This window comes from Phoenix dactylifera, chromosome 2 (assembly GCF_051530095.1).
Source record: "Phoenix dactylifera cultivar Ajwa chromosome 2, Ajwa_hap1_PhDact_Kaust_v1.1, whole genome shotgun sequence".
NCBI classification, from domain to species: domain Eukaryota; kingdom Viridiplantae; phylum Streptophyta; class Magnoliopsida; order Arecales; family Arecaceae; genus Phoenix; species Phoenix dactylifera.
In genome coordinates, this window is record NC_143191.1 from 3,577,501 (window position 1) to 3,590,206 (window position 12,706).

Genomic DNA, 12,706 nt, shown 5'->3' on the forward strand with positions numbered 1-12,706 from the left:
ATAGCCATGTAGAGTGGTTTGGGTGAAATTCTTTCGGGAAAATGGAAGATGCAGTTTGTTTCGCAAACTACTAGAGGAAAATATTTCTCTGCTTGTGGGGTTTTGATGCGGAAGATTTCTTCCCATGGCTAGAAGGGTTCTCCAAGTCAAGCACTAGGGCCAAAAGGGACGTCAGGGGATAGAATGTATCAATTTTTTGGATGAGATAATCGAGGACCATGGTTATCATAAACAGGATATCGATGACTTTTTGGACGTATTCTCTCTTGGGGCGCCTCCTCCTTACAACAAATAGCATCAAGCACTCCTAGGGCCAATAATAGTGCCATCCAACATAGATCAGATCAGGCTCATATTTACAATATTGAAAAAAAAATTCAGAGTAAACTGGCTTGAATTTTATAGAAAGAAAAAAAAAAAAATCTAATCAAATAAGATGTACATAGTTTAGAAAATATATGCATGCTGGCGTCCAGAAAAGAGACAGAAAGTACTTGTCATGGAAAGACTCTACCCTTGTCTTGTTCTAATCATTAGAGTTTTTTTTTAATGAATTTTTTGAATACGGTGAGGTAAATCTGAGGCTTAATGATAGTTACGACTGTCACGTGGTGCGATCTACGGCCAGTCAAAATTTCGTGCTTAAAAGTCGTAAACTTGAAATTATCCGATTCTACAAAAACATTATTTAAATTGTAGCAAAAACGGCCGGCTCTTGGGTCGGGGCTTGACGCATGGGCCATATTGGAATCTCCTATCTTTTCTTTTCTTTTTTTTTGTTATTTTTTCCTCCTCCTCTCTCTCTCTCTCTCTCTCTCTCTCTCTCTCTCTCTCTCTCTCTCTCTCTCTCTCTCTCTCTCCTTTCTTGAGGGTTTTCTTCTCCCTTACTTTCGTACTCATTTTATTTCTAATGAAATATTTGTTTGGGGTCCTTTTCTTCAGTTTTGCTATATATATATAAAAAAACAAAGACGCCAACAAGGAGCCTATGCAATTTGATCCTACCTAATTCCAAGTTCGACCTTCCTATTCCTTATCCTCGGTTCAATTAATCCATACGTTGTTGATAGTAAAGCTTTTGAAAGTAGAGCTTTTATAAAAAAATATTTGTTGTTTGGTAACTATATTTCTAAAGTACCGTGACACTTTAATATGTGTTTGATAAACAAATTGAGAAAGTACTTTTGTATGACAAAATTACTATAAAGAACATTACATAGTATTATACAACAGAAAATAATAAAATATAACATATATTAATATATAAATATATGATATAGTATATTATTATTGTAATATAATATAAAATTATTATAATATAGTAATAAACATTGTATACTATAGAATAATAATTTAATATAATATTAAATTATTTAACATAACATATCAATGTATTATGATATAATGTGATATAATATTATATTTACAGTATAATATAATAATAAATGTACAAAATATTATAATTATTAGCGTACATTAATTTTTCATAATATAACATAATATCAAATTATTTAACATAACATATTAATGTATTATGATATAATGTAATATAATATTATATCCCTAACGAGCTCGCTATGCTTTTACAGCTTGGCGACTCCACTGGGGAAAGCGGATTATGGATTAAAATATTATAATACAATAATATTATCCCTAATGAGCTCCCTAACGAACTACCGATTGCCTAGACTCCCGGATCTTCTTTATAGTATAATACAATAATAAAGGTATAAAATATTATAATTATTAGTGTAAATTAATTTTTCATAATATAACATAATATCAAATTATTTAACATAACATATTAATGTATTATGATATAATATAATATAATATTATATTTATAGTATAATACAATAATAAAGGTATAAAATAATAATAGGGAATAAGAATATCTTTTTTTGCACAGAAGGGAGTCTGATCCACGACTAGGATTCTTTGTTAGGGCTCTAGCATATTTTTAGATTTATAAAGGGACAAAGTATATATGTAATTGTTTTATTTTATTATTGGTATTTTGGTCGAAAAAACAACTTTCCGATAAAGTTCAAAACAGCTTTTTCAGAAAGCTCCAAAATGAAGTTTCTTCCAAAAAGTTATTTTTAGCTTTCTAGAAAAACTAAAACAGCTTTTAGAAATTTTCACCAAATACCCACTACAGGAAAATGAGCCTTTTCCGACGCTTTTTTCCCGACGCTAGGGAGAAGCGCTGGGAGAAAATCCAATATGGCCAAGATTTGCCGATGCTTTAGGTAAGCGTCGGTAATTCTCCAGAATATACGATGCTCTTGAGCGTCTTCGTAATGTTGAAAAAAAGCCGACGCTTTTGGGAAATAAAACGACGCTTATTAGCGTCGTTGTAGTTGCAACCTAATACGACACGTATATGCGTCGTCAAAAGTCAAATTAATAACAAAATCAAGCGGCCGGCCCCCTCCTCCTCATTTAGCATCCCGATCGATCGAGCCCTAGGTCCTCTCCTCCTCCATTCTCTCCGACGACGAGCGGCCAGCCCTTGTCCTCTCCAGCGCCGAGCGACGTCCGACGGCAAGCTGCTCTCTTTCTTTCTCCTCTTCGGGGCCGAGCGACCGTCCGCATCCTCCTCTCCTCCTCTCTTCTCTGCGGCGCCGACCAGCCGACCCCATCTCCCTCCGCCTGAGACAGAGGTAATTCAAAAGATTTTTAGAGGCAAAGATAGGTTACAAAAATGAAGCCTTACATCTTAATGATTCGTATGCTGAATGCTTATTTTAGAAGAAATTTGTAGTGTGCTTATGAAATTAAGGGTTTTGGCGATAGTTTCTGTTTGTTTCTATCGGGTATTACTGCATTTCTTGAATTTGAGTAATGCTAATGGAAGTATGCTAGCAAAGACAATCAAATCTCACAACAGGTTGAGATTAGAAACAAAGCAAGGTTAGATGCATACTTTTCTCTGTGTTCTTGGTAAGAACATCCATCTCTATAATGGTAGTTTTCATGCATCATTCTTGGTATTACCCTATACATATTTTTTTATGGACATTTTTTACTATGCATCATTCTTGAAATGTTGGTTGCTACTTGGTCCTGCAGTTTTATGCATGGAGGCATGCTTGCCATTTCCTGATCTAGTGCTCTGTTGCTTTTACTATGCTGTCTTCGACTGTAACTTGGAGCATGGCACTGTTTCAACTGTTCCTTGTCTATCCATTCCCTAGATCGCTTGCTTTCTGCTGTTCTTGTTGCGGTAGAAAGTTCCCTTTTTTTTTCTTTTGCTGATATGCAGGGTGCTTAGTGTTTGTGTTATAATTCTCACAGTGAGGAATCGGGATTATTTTGTTGTGAATGAAACTTTAGCTCAAAAGCAAAAAAGTGGCACTAGGAGTTAGGATGATATAGGAGATTAAAATTCAAAACAGCATTACCACATACTGTTGGAAGTTGAGTTTTCAGGTGGAAAATTCAGAAGGAAAAGAAGATCATGAAATCTACTTTTAAAATGAAAAGGTCAGGTATTAGTTGCAAGGCATAGGTCTCATCATTTTAATATATAACTATTTTGATATTTTTTTTCAAATTTGAAAATACTTATGAAGGAAGTTCTTGATGTAGAACTTCTTTCTTATTCTCTTTTGCTATGCCAAAAAACAGTAATAGACACGGACATGCATTTCTATATTCATGTTCGATTACTGTATTACTGTTGTTTGATGTATAGCTGATAATATGTTCACTCAGTTTCTCCTTAGCCAAAGTACTATATTTGAAGGATTTCCATGACCATATATGTATGTATAATGATTTTATCTTATGGTATTTGCTGAACTAAGTCATCAGAGATTTACAGCGACCTGTTAATCTGTTTTTTGCAAGCCCTATGACCCGGGAGGACAATGATCATACTTGAAAGCTTTGCGATCATCTCCTTATAGAAATTTTTGTTCGGTTACCGAACTGTGAATGGGGTCAGATTTCTTCAGTAAGCGCTGGGCTGCTATATTTCGAGGAGAATCTTTGTGGCAAACTGCTACTGTCAGGACCTGGCTTTCGGCCGATCAGAGGAAACGATGGCCCAAACCAATTCCTCAAGGTCTGGGTAGGAGGTGAATTCTCTGGATGAAAGGCAGAAAGATGAAGCTGCTAATGGTTAGATAATTGAAGGAATGCTGCATGACAAATGGAAGTGAAGCATCAAAAAATAGTCATTGAAATCCACAAACCTTCCATCAAATTCTGTCCCTTCTGGTTGTTTGCAAGGTTTGTGCTAAGGTTTGAGAATTGCCCAAGAGTGGCCTGATCAAGAAACCTCTGGTAAGGTCTGAGAATTTAACTTTCTTTGTGCTTGGTTGCAACATGTACAGTAAAATCGATTCAGATATTGCAGTGTTCCTTGCATGGTTGCAGTATGAAGGAGACAGGGCCAGCTTGAGCTAAGCTTGATATTCAGTCGAGCTTGTTTGAGCTGAGCTTTTATTTCTGAGAAGCTCAACTAGAGATTTTATTTCTTATAGACAAGAAAAATGGTAGATAAATGGCATATGGCAGAGGCACCAATATATACTGTATAGGAGTGCAATTAAGCTGGGCTCAACTGAGGGCCAGCTTGAGCTTGGCTCAATATTCAGTAGAGCAACTTCAATCTTGGCTTGTCTTCATGATGGGATGGAAGGATCCTATTCGAGAACTACTTACTTGGATTCCTAGAAGCTGAAGCTTAAATTGTTTCAGCTTGATCATGGGCTAGCTCCACTGAGCTAGATTTGGGTTCAACGGCATTTTAGAAGGAACTTGGATCAATCTTTGTTGGTGATTGACTAACCAGTAGAGGAATTTATTTAGATTTTATTTATTATTTAACTAATATTGCTTTTTTTTGTGCGTACTAAGTAACAACATGCCGCGAGAAAAACGATTCAGAGATGTTGAGTTTCAGCACACATCCGTGGGATTTTCTTCCGATCAGTTCCTGCGGTCCCAGCAGCCCGACGAGCCCCAGCATCACGAGTCCCATGCTCAGCATGAGTCTCATACTCAGCACGAGTCTCAGTCTGAGCACGTGTCACCTGCTGATTGTCCAGACATAGATGACGTACACATCCAGGGTAATTTGATTTAATTTTAAATATTAATTTTTTTACAATCTAATTATATTAATTCATTTGCCTTTAATGTTTTAATTAATGGATATTTTATTTTATTTTTATAGATGGACTGGAGAGAGTGAGGAGGACACGAGGACCCACTCGAGCACAGGACGTGTGGAGCCTACGCGAGGATGAGAAGATCGTGGTACATTGCAATGAACTGGGGCAACCCATTAAGAGGGCTGCAAGCATTTTATCGACTTTTCTAGGATCGGTTGCGCGGAAGGGTCAGTTGTGTCCGCTCAACTATACGAAATGGAATGAAATTCTTCCTTCGTATAAGATTGAGCTTCTTAAAGTTGTTGAGGTAAATAATTGAATTTGCTTACTATCACAATTTTATTTTTTGATTTAACATTGTTATAACATTCTTTGATTACTTTGATGTAGAAAAAGTTTTTGCTCCCTAAAGAGAGTCATGATTGGGTGCTGAAGTCCGTCAACCGCAAGTGGAAAGAATATAGGGCCAAGTTAAAGGCGGACTGGAAGCATGATGGTATGACAGAAGAGGAGGTTGCCCGTGTTTGTCCTCCTGATGTAATCCCTCATCAGTGGAGGGAGCTTGTCCACTATTGGTTTTCCGAGAAAGCTCAGGTTGTGTATATTTTTTTCAATACCTTATATTGTATTTACTAATAATTTAGATTACAAATTTATATTGTTTATTCTTTTTTGGGAAGACATATTCCAACATTGGTAGAGCTGCACGAGCCTCTCAGACTGTTCCTCATACTTCAGGCTCGATGAGTTATGCTCGATGTAGAGCTGAATTCGTAAGTTTTTTTGAAACTTTTTGAAACTATTTTAAACTGTTCTATCATATAGCATGTATCATGATAACTAGCTTGTCAATATATCTTTTGTTGTAGATGGATGATAATGGGAGGGAGCCTGGTAAGGTGGAGTTTTATAAGATGACTCACACCCACCGAGATGGCAGTTTTGTTCGAGAGGAGTCAAGAGATATAGTTGTATGTATTCATCTTTGAATCTTTCAACGACATTTTTATTAGTTCTATTATTGGCATACATTAATATGATCTTTTCTTTTGAGAGATATAGGACAAGGCAACAACTCTTATTTCAGAGCGCATTGGGGAGTCATCATCATCCAACGCGATCAGTCATGTCGAAGCTCAGGTGCTCGCTGAATTATTGGGCCCAGAGCGTTATGGTAGAGTGAGGGGTTATGGCGTTGGAGTTACCCCCACTCAGTTGTCTGCAGTGGGCATGTATACAAGAAATGCTGGAGAAGGCAGTAGCAATGCAGAAGTTAGTAGACTTCGGGCAACAATCGAAGATATGAAGGATCGCCATCAGGCAGAGTTGGCGGAGTTGAAACAGAACCAACAAACTTTGCAGTCTCAGCTTGAGCATATTTCATCTATGTTACAGCGATTTCTCCCTCCTCAGGTAAATAACTATATGTATTTGATGACTTTACATAATTATCATTTATTTTGCATGAGTTAATGATTTTCATATTCCTAACTTCTAAAGTCTTTTTTTTTGTAGATTCCTGATACTTCAACAGCTCGTAGAGATAATGATGGCACTAAATCCGGTCTGTGATACTTTTTAGACTGTTATTTAAGGAGTTTTCTATGTATCTTTCTTATATTTTTCAAAGTACATTGTAATTCTAAATTTATTAATCATATATGACAATATGAATGTTTTGAATGATCTGAATATTTGTGTTGATGTAAATGTAATGCAGATTCATATTGATGTAAATGTTGATTTATGACGAGCATGTGTTTTTCTAATATTTTTTTTTAAAAAAATCCACGCCCGACACTTTAAAGCGTCGTTAAAAACCAGTGTATGCCCGACGCTTTAAAGCGTCGTTAAAAAAAAAACTTAAGCCGACGCTTTTAAGCGTCGGAAAAAACCACGACAACACCACCCGCAGGACCAAGGAATAGTGTATGTCCGACGCTTTAAAACATCGTTAAAAACAGACTCAAGTCGACGCTTTTAAGCGTCGGAAAAAACCACGATAGTCTATGCCGACGCTTTATTGCGTCGGGAAAACAACATACACCGACGCTTTTTTAGGCATCGGTAAATCGTTGGCTTTGCCGACGCTTTCCTCTTGCGTCGGCCAAAACCTTTTCCACTCTGGTATAGGCGACGCATCTGCGACGCTTGCTGTTGCGTCGGCTAGGTTTTAGCCGACGCTAATAAGCGTCGGGAAAGGTCAAGAAAAACGCCGGCAAAAGTTATTATTCTTGTAGTGACCCTTTTTCATCCAAAAGTACTTTTGAAGGGTCAGAAGTGCTTTTTAGCCCTCCAAAAGCTCTCCCAAACGGGGCCTAAGTATTCCGTTCCATCAAGATCTATTTTAGCAAGAAACGAAATTGGCGGAGAAAACTATATAAGAATTTAATGCTAGTCCTCGATTTTCTTTTAGAAATTCAAGTTCCATTAAACTATACTCCAACATAAGAACCATTTCAGCTTGACCATGCGAATGAACCGAGTGGGGACGCTTCTGAACAAAGGTAGCTCTGGCTGGAGGTCCTACGTACCTCCGAGCAATGGTATAGCGATGAGCTAATCTCACGAAAAATCATGAACAAACAAGATAAACGGTTCAAAAGTTTTTGCTTATGAGATTCCCACAACTCAATCATGGGTCTCTTGAACTCTAAATGGGATTACTGAAGTGTTAGAAACGTTTCTCCATGGGTTAAATCAGTATCCTCTTAAATTAATGAAACCTAAAGATACTTTAAGGTTTTCGTCTAACCCAAGAATAAAGTGATACCTATCCCTTAAGGTTTGCAATGCACGGGCTTGACTTTGAACACGTAGAGCCACGACAAGGTTTTGAACTTGATGGCATGGACAGCGAATATGTAATGAATAAAATTCCATAGTTGGTACGATGTCCTCTTACGACAAGGTTTTTTTTTTTTTTTTTTTTTTTGATGGTAAGGGAGGCAAGGTGCCACCCAGATTTTATTATTTGATGAAGCCTATGTACAAGGATTACATCAGGCTATTAATATTCAACCAACTATTTATCTGAAAAAACGAATATGCAAATCACCATCATAACCAAAATTTACTAGATAACGTATGTTATTTATCATACCGAGCGATTGTTATTTCTATAAATCCTTTTTCTAGGCGAAACCATTTCTTCGGAATTGTCCGCTCATAGCACGATGGAATTGTCCGATTGTAGCCCGACGCGCTGCTTCAATGGCTCGATATGAAAGACGACCAGCTCTACAACTTTTGGTGCCATATCTTCCAAAACCAAGTATCGAATGGGAAGGAAGGACTGACTCTCCGTCTGGCTTGGTCTCGCTCTTGTCCAATTTCCTTATCCTTTAGGGGCAAGGTCGGAGTAGTAGGCAAATCAAATTTGATTTGTTGCATGCGGACCCACTTGTGAGACTGAAGAAATTGAAGCTAAATGACAATCTGAACCTACTTGCTTACAGGATCCTTAAGGAACTGTGGACTTTTGGGCCACAAACGAGCTTTACCCTATCTTAAAGCTCGTTTTTTATTAGAATATTGAGGGTTTTTTTGTGGGGGTACCCCCCTTTTTTCAAAATGTGATTTTTGAGCAGGAGCGAGCTGTCTTTGGCGGGAATCCTTCGAAAGGCAAAGCAACGAGGAAGCATTCAAGGATCAGAGAAAGATGTCTTCGTCGGGAAGAAAGCGCGAGCTCTTCAATCAGTGAGCATACCTCATGGAAATGCAGGTCTTGTTACAAATAAAGAAAGAACTTTGCTGACAATTATAGATTTTTGTCTGGTCGGAAGAGTCATCGATGATTTGTATAAGCTTTAAACCATACGCTTTAGGCCCTGTTTGGGAGAGCTGTTGGCAGTAGAGCTGTTGGAAGTAGAGCTGTCTGAAGTAGAGCTATTATAAAAAGCTGTTTGTTGTTTGGTAATTATATTTTTAAAGTGCTATGGCACTTTAACATATGTTTGGTAAACAAGTTAAGAAAGTACTTTTATATGACAAAATTACCATAAAGGACATTGCATAGTATTATACAATAAGCATAATAAAAATATAACATATATTAATACATAATATATGATATAGTATAATATTACTGTAATATAAAATATTATTATTATAATATAGTAATATAACATGGCATAGCATAGCATAATGGTAATATAATTATTAGAGTAAATTAATTTTCTATAATATAACATAATATTAAATTATTTAACATAAAATATTAATGTATTATGATATTATGTAATATATATTATATTTATAGTATAATACAATAATAAAGATATAAAATATTATAATTATTAGTATTAATTAATTTCTCATAATATAACATAATATTAAATTATTTAAAATAACATATTAATGTATTATGATATAAGGTAATATAATATAATATGTATAGTATAATACAATAATAAATGTATAAAATAATATATTATTAGTATAAATTAATTTCTCATAATATAACATAATATACATTATTTAACATTACATATTAATGTATTATGATATAATGTAATATAATAATATATTTATAGTATAATACAATAATAAATGACCATTTATCTGTTTAATAGATTATCTCTTTACTTAACTATTTGCAATGGCGACAAATTCACTATACCTATCAATATCATAAGGATCAGATTATTTGCCACTCACTCATTATTTTTCTTTTTATTTATTTATTTATACGTTCATTCGTATATATATTTATTTATGCATTTATTTATTTATTATTTTATTCATTGAAATGTATTTATTTATTATCTTATTTATTTATTTATTTATTCATTCATTCATTTATATATATATTTATTTATTTATTTATTTATTTATTTATTCTTTTCTTTTCTTTTATTTCCTTTTCTTCTTTTTTTCTCTTCTTCTCCTTCCTTCCTCTGCCCCCTTCTCCGTTCTTCTCCTCCCGCGCGGCCGGCAGCGTCGGAAGGGGGCCAGGCCGCGGCGGTTGCGGGAGGGGGTCGGGCCGTGGCCGGTGGCAGTCTCGGCGGCCGCAGCTGGCCCCCTGGGAAGGGTTCTCCTCCAGCGTGGCCGACGGCGCCGGAGGGGGTGTGGCACTACGGCGGCGGGGGGAGGGAGGGGGTGCGGCACTACAGTGGCGGGGGAGAGGGAGGGTGTGCGGCGGCGGGGGAGAGGGAGGGCGTGTGACACTGCAGCGGTGGAGGAGAGGGAGGAACTGCGGCGGCGGGGGAGAGGGAGGGGGTGCGGCACTGCAGCGGCGGGGGAGAGGGAGGGCGTGCGGCACTGCAGCGGCGCGGGAGAGGGAGGCACTACAGCGACGGGCCGGGGGGGCGGGTGGGTTGTGAGAGGAATAGGCGGTGAGACGAGGTTTTGGGGGAGGAATTTTTTTTTAAAATAGGGGTATTTTGGTCAAAAAAAGAGCTTCTCGACAAAGCTCAAAATAATGTTTTCGAAAAGCTCCAAAATGGAGCTTCCCCCGAAAAGCTGTTTTCAACTTTCCGCAAAAGCTGAAACAGCTTTTCGGAAATTTTACCAAACACTATTTTTTATCTAAAACTACTTTTGGAGGGCCAGAAAGTGCTTTTTGGCCCTCCAAAAGCTCTCCAAAGAGAGCTTAATCTCTTGCTTAACGGGATATGTTTGGTGCGGGAACCGATGCATCTTACATAGTCATGAACTAGAATGGGCCACGGCAAAGCTTGTTCGAAACTCGCAAGCAATGGAGAAGCTGCAAGATGAGGTTCGAGGAATAGCCGCATGAAAAGGGGTCAGAGAGGAGGATTTGAGCGAGCCGAGCTACTTAAAAGCTGTGATAAAAGAAGTTCTGCAGTTGCACCCTCCAGCTCCATTGTTGCTTCCAAGAGAATCCATGGATGATTGTCCCATAGAGGGATATGAAATTCCTGGGTGAACAAGAGTAATTGTGAATGGTTGGGCCATTTGTAGGGATCCAAAATTTTGGGAGGAGCCGGAGGAGTTCCGACCCGAGAGATTCATAGGTCATCAAGTTGATTTCAAGGAAAATGGCTTCCAATTCATTCCATTCGGATCTGGTCGGAGGAATTGCCCTGGCATGTATTTTGCGGTCTTTACTGTGGAGCTTGCTCTCGCAAATCTGATACGCCGTTTTGACTGGGAGCTGCCTCACAGCATGACGAGGGAGGACCTCGAGATGACCGAAGCTCCTGGACTCACAACCCCAAGAAAACAAAGGCCTCAGCTGATTGCAAAACCATGCGGCCGCTACGAGGACCTGTGAATGATAGGCCGGTCCCACTAAGAATTAGTGCTAGTTCTTGTACCAATAAATGATGATCACTACAGTGTTTCTCATAATGCAAGTTTATGGAAGTAGGAGGATTGCCATGAGCTAATGGTCATATGTTTAATCTCATATATAATATATGTGTGAGAGTCAATGCGGACGTGTGTTTAGTCCCATAAGCTCTTTGCTGGGTAGATTTTGGGTATTTATATAGCATCAAGAAATTCAAATAATACCTTTTGGCTAGCCTTTTTGGGCGAAGTACTGGGTTGCTACAAATGGTATCAAAGCGGACCCAACCCATAACATATGTGAATTAGGGGACACTGCAATACGGATCCATTGAAATTAACCATGGGCCGATCATGGTGTTTGTGATTAGATTTGAATGGATTTGAACCTTTAGCCTAACGAGGACGTCAGGGCTTGAATGGGAGGAGTATGTAAGGATTAGGGGTGGCAATCGGGTCGGGTCAAGCATAAACAGGTCGGGTCAGATACAAGTCGGATTAGAAAATTATAAACCTGAACCCAACCTGTTTAATAAATAAGTCACCTGACCCGACATGTTTAAGGAAAGGAAAGGGTGGGGGCTAGCCGGCTAGGGGGATGGGAGGGGAAAAGACGAGAGAGAGAGAGAGAGAGAGAGAGAGAAGCGGGAGGGTAAAGCTGCAAAGGAGAAAAAAAAATTTCCTGCTCATCTTCTTCCCCGATCGGCCTCTCTCGCCACGGCTGCGCCCGAGCCGCCACCCCGCACCGTTCGTGGCCTCCTCCTTGCCGCGTCGCCGCCAGAGCTTCACCGGTCGAACCACCGCCTCAAGATCTGCCGCGACCGCTGCTGTGCCGCCGTTGCAGCGCCGCACCGAGCCGCCACTGCTGAGCCCTCCTCCTCCTAGCGGCGGTCGGCCTCTCGGCTCGGACTATCGGGTTTGCCTGCGCTCGCCCCTTCCGCACTCTGCTACGGAGCTCCGGATCCTTGGAGGAGATCTAGAGTTAGGGTTTCATACCTCTCAATCTTCGGATCCGGCCGTAGAGAAGCTCGTAGAGGAGGACGCGGCGCTGCCATGGGACTGTGGGAACGGCCGACAGCGACCGGCTCGGCGACGAATCGGTGGGAGGGGAGGGAGAGGGCCGGCTTGCGAGGGCGGAAGAGGCGGTCGGGGAGGCAGGAGGGGTCGTCGGCGCCGTTGGAGGGGTCGGAGGCGGCGGGCTCGATGGTGGGGGAGGAGGTGGACTAGAGGGAGAGTCGGAGAGGTTGAAGCATCGAACCAAAAAAACAAAAAAAAGGGCACCGGTACCCTAATGACCCATGGGGAGATTAACGGGTCCTTGTGCG

The 12,706-nt window shown here is 39.4% G+C and overlaps 1 pseudogene; it reads left to right on the forward strand.

The window, feature by feature from the left end:
* The first annotated feature begins 10,741 nt into the window (after positions 1 to 10,741).
* On the forward strand, positions 10,742 to 11,452 carry LOC148714504 (cytochrome P450 71A1 pseudogene; annotated as a pseudogene).
* Positions 11,453 to 12,706: the final 1,254 nt, after the last annotated feature.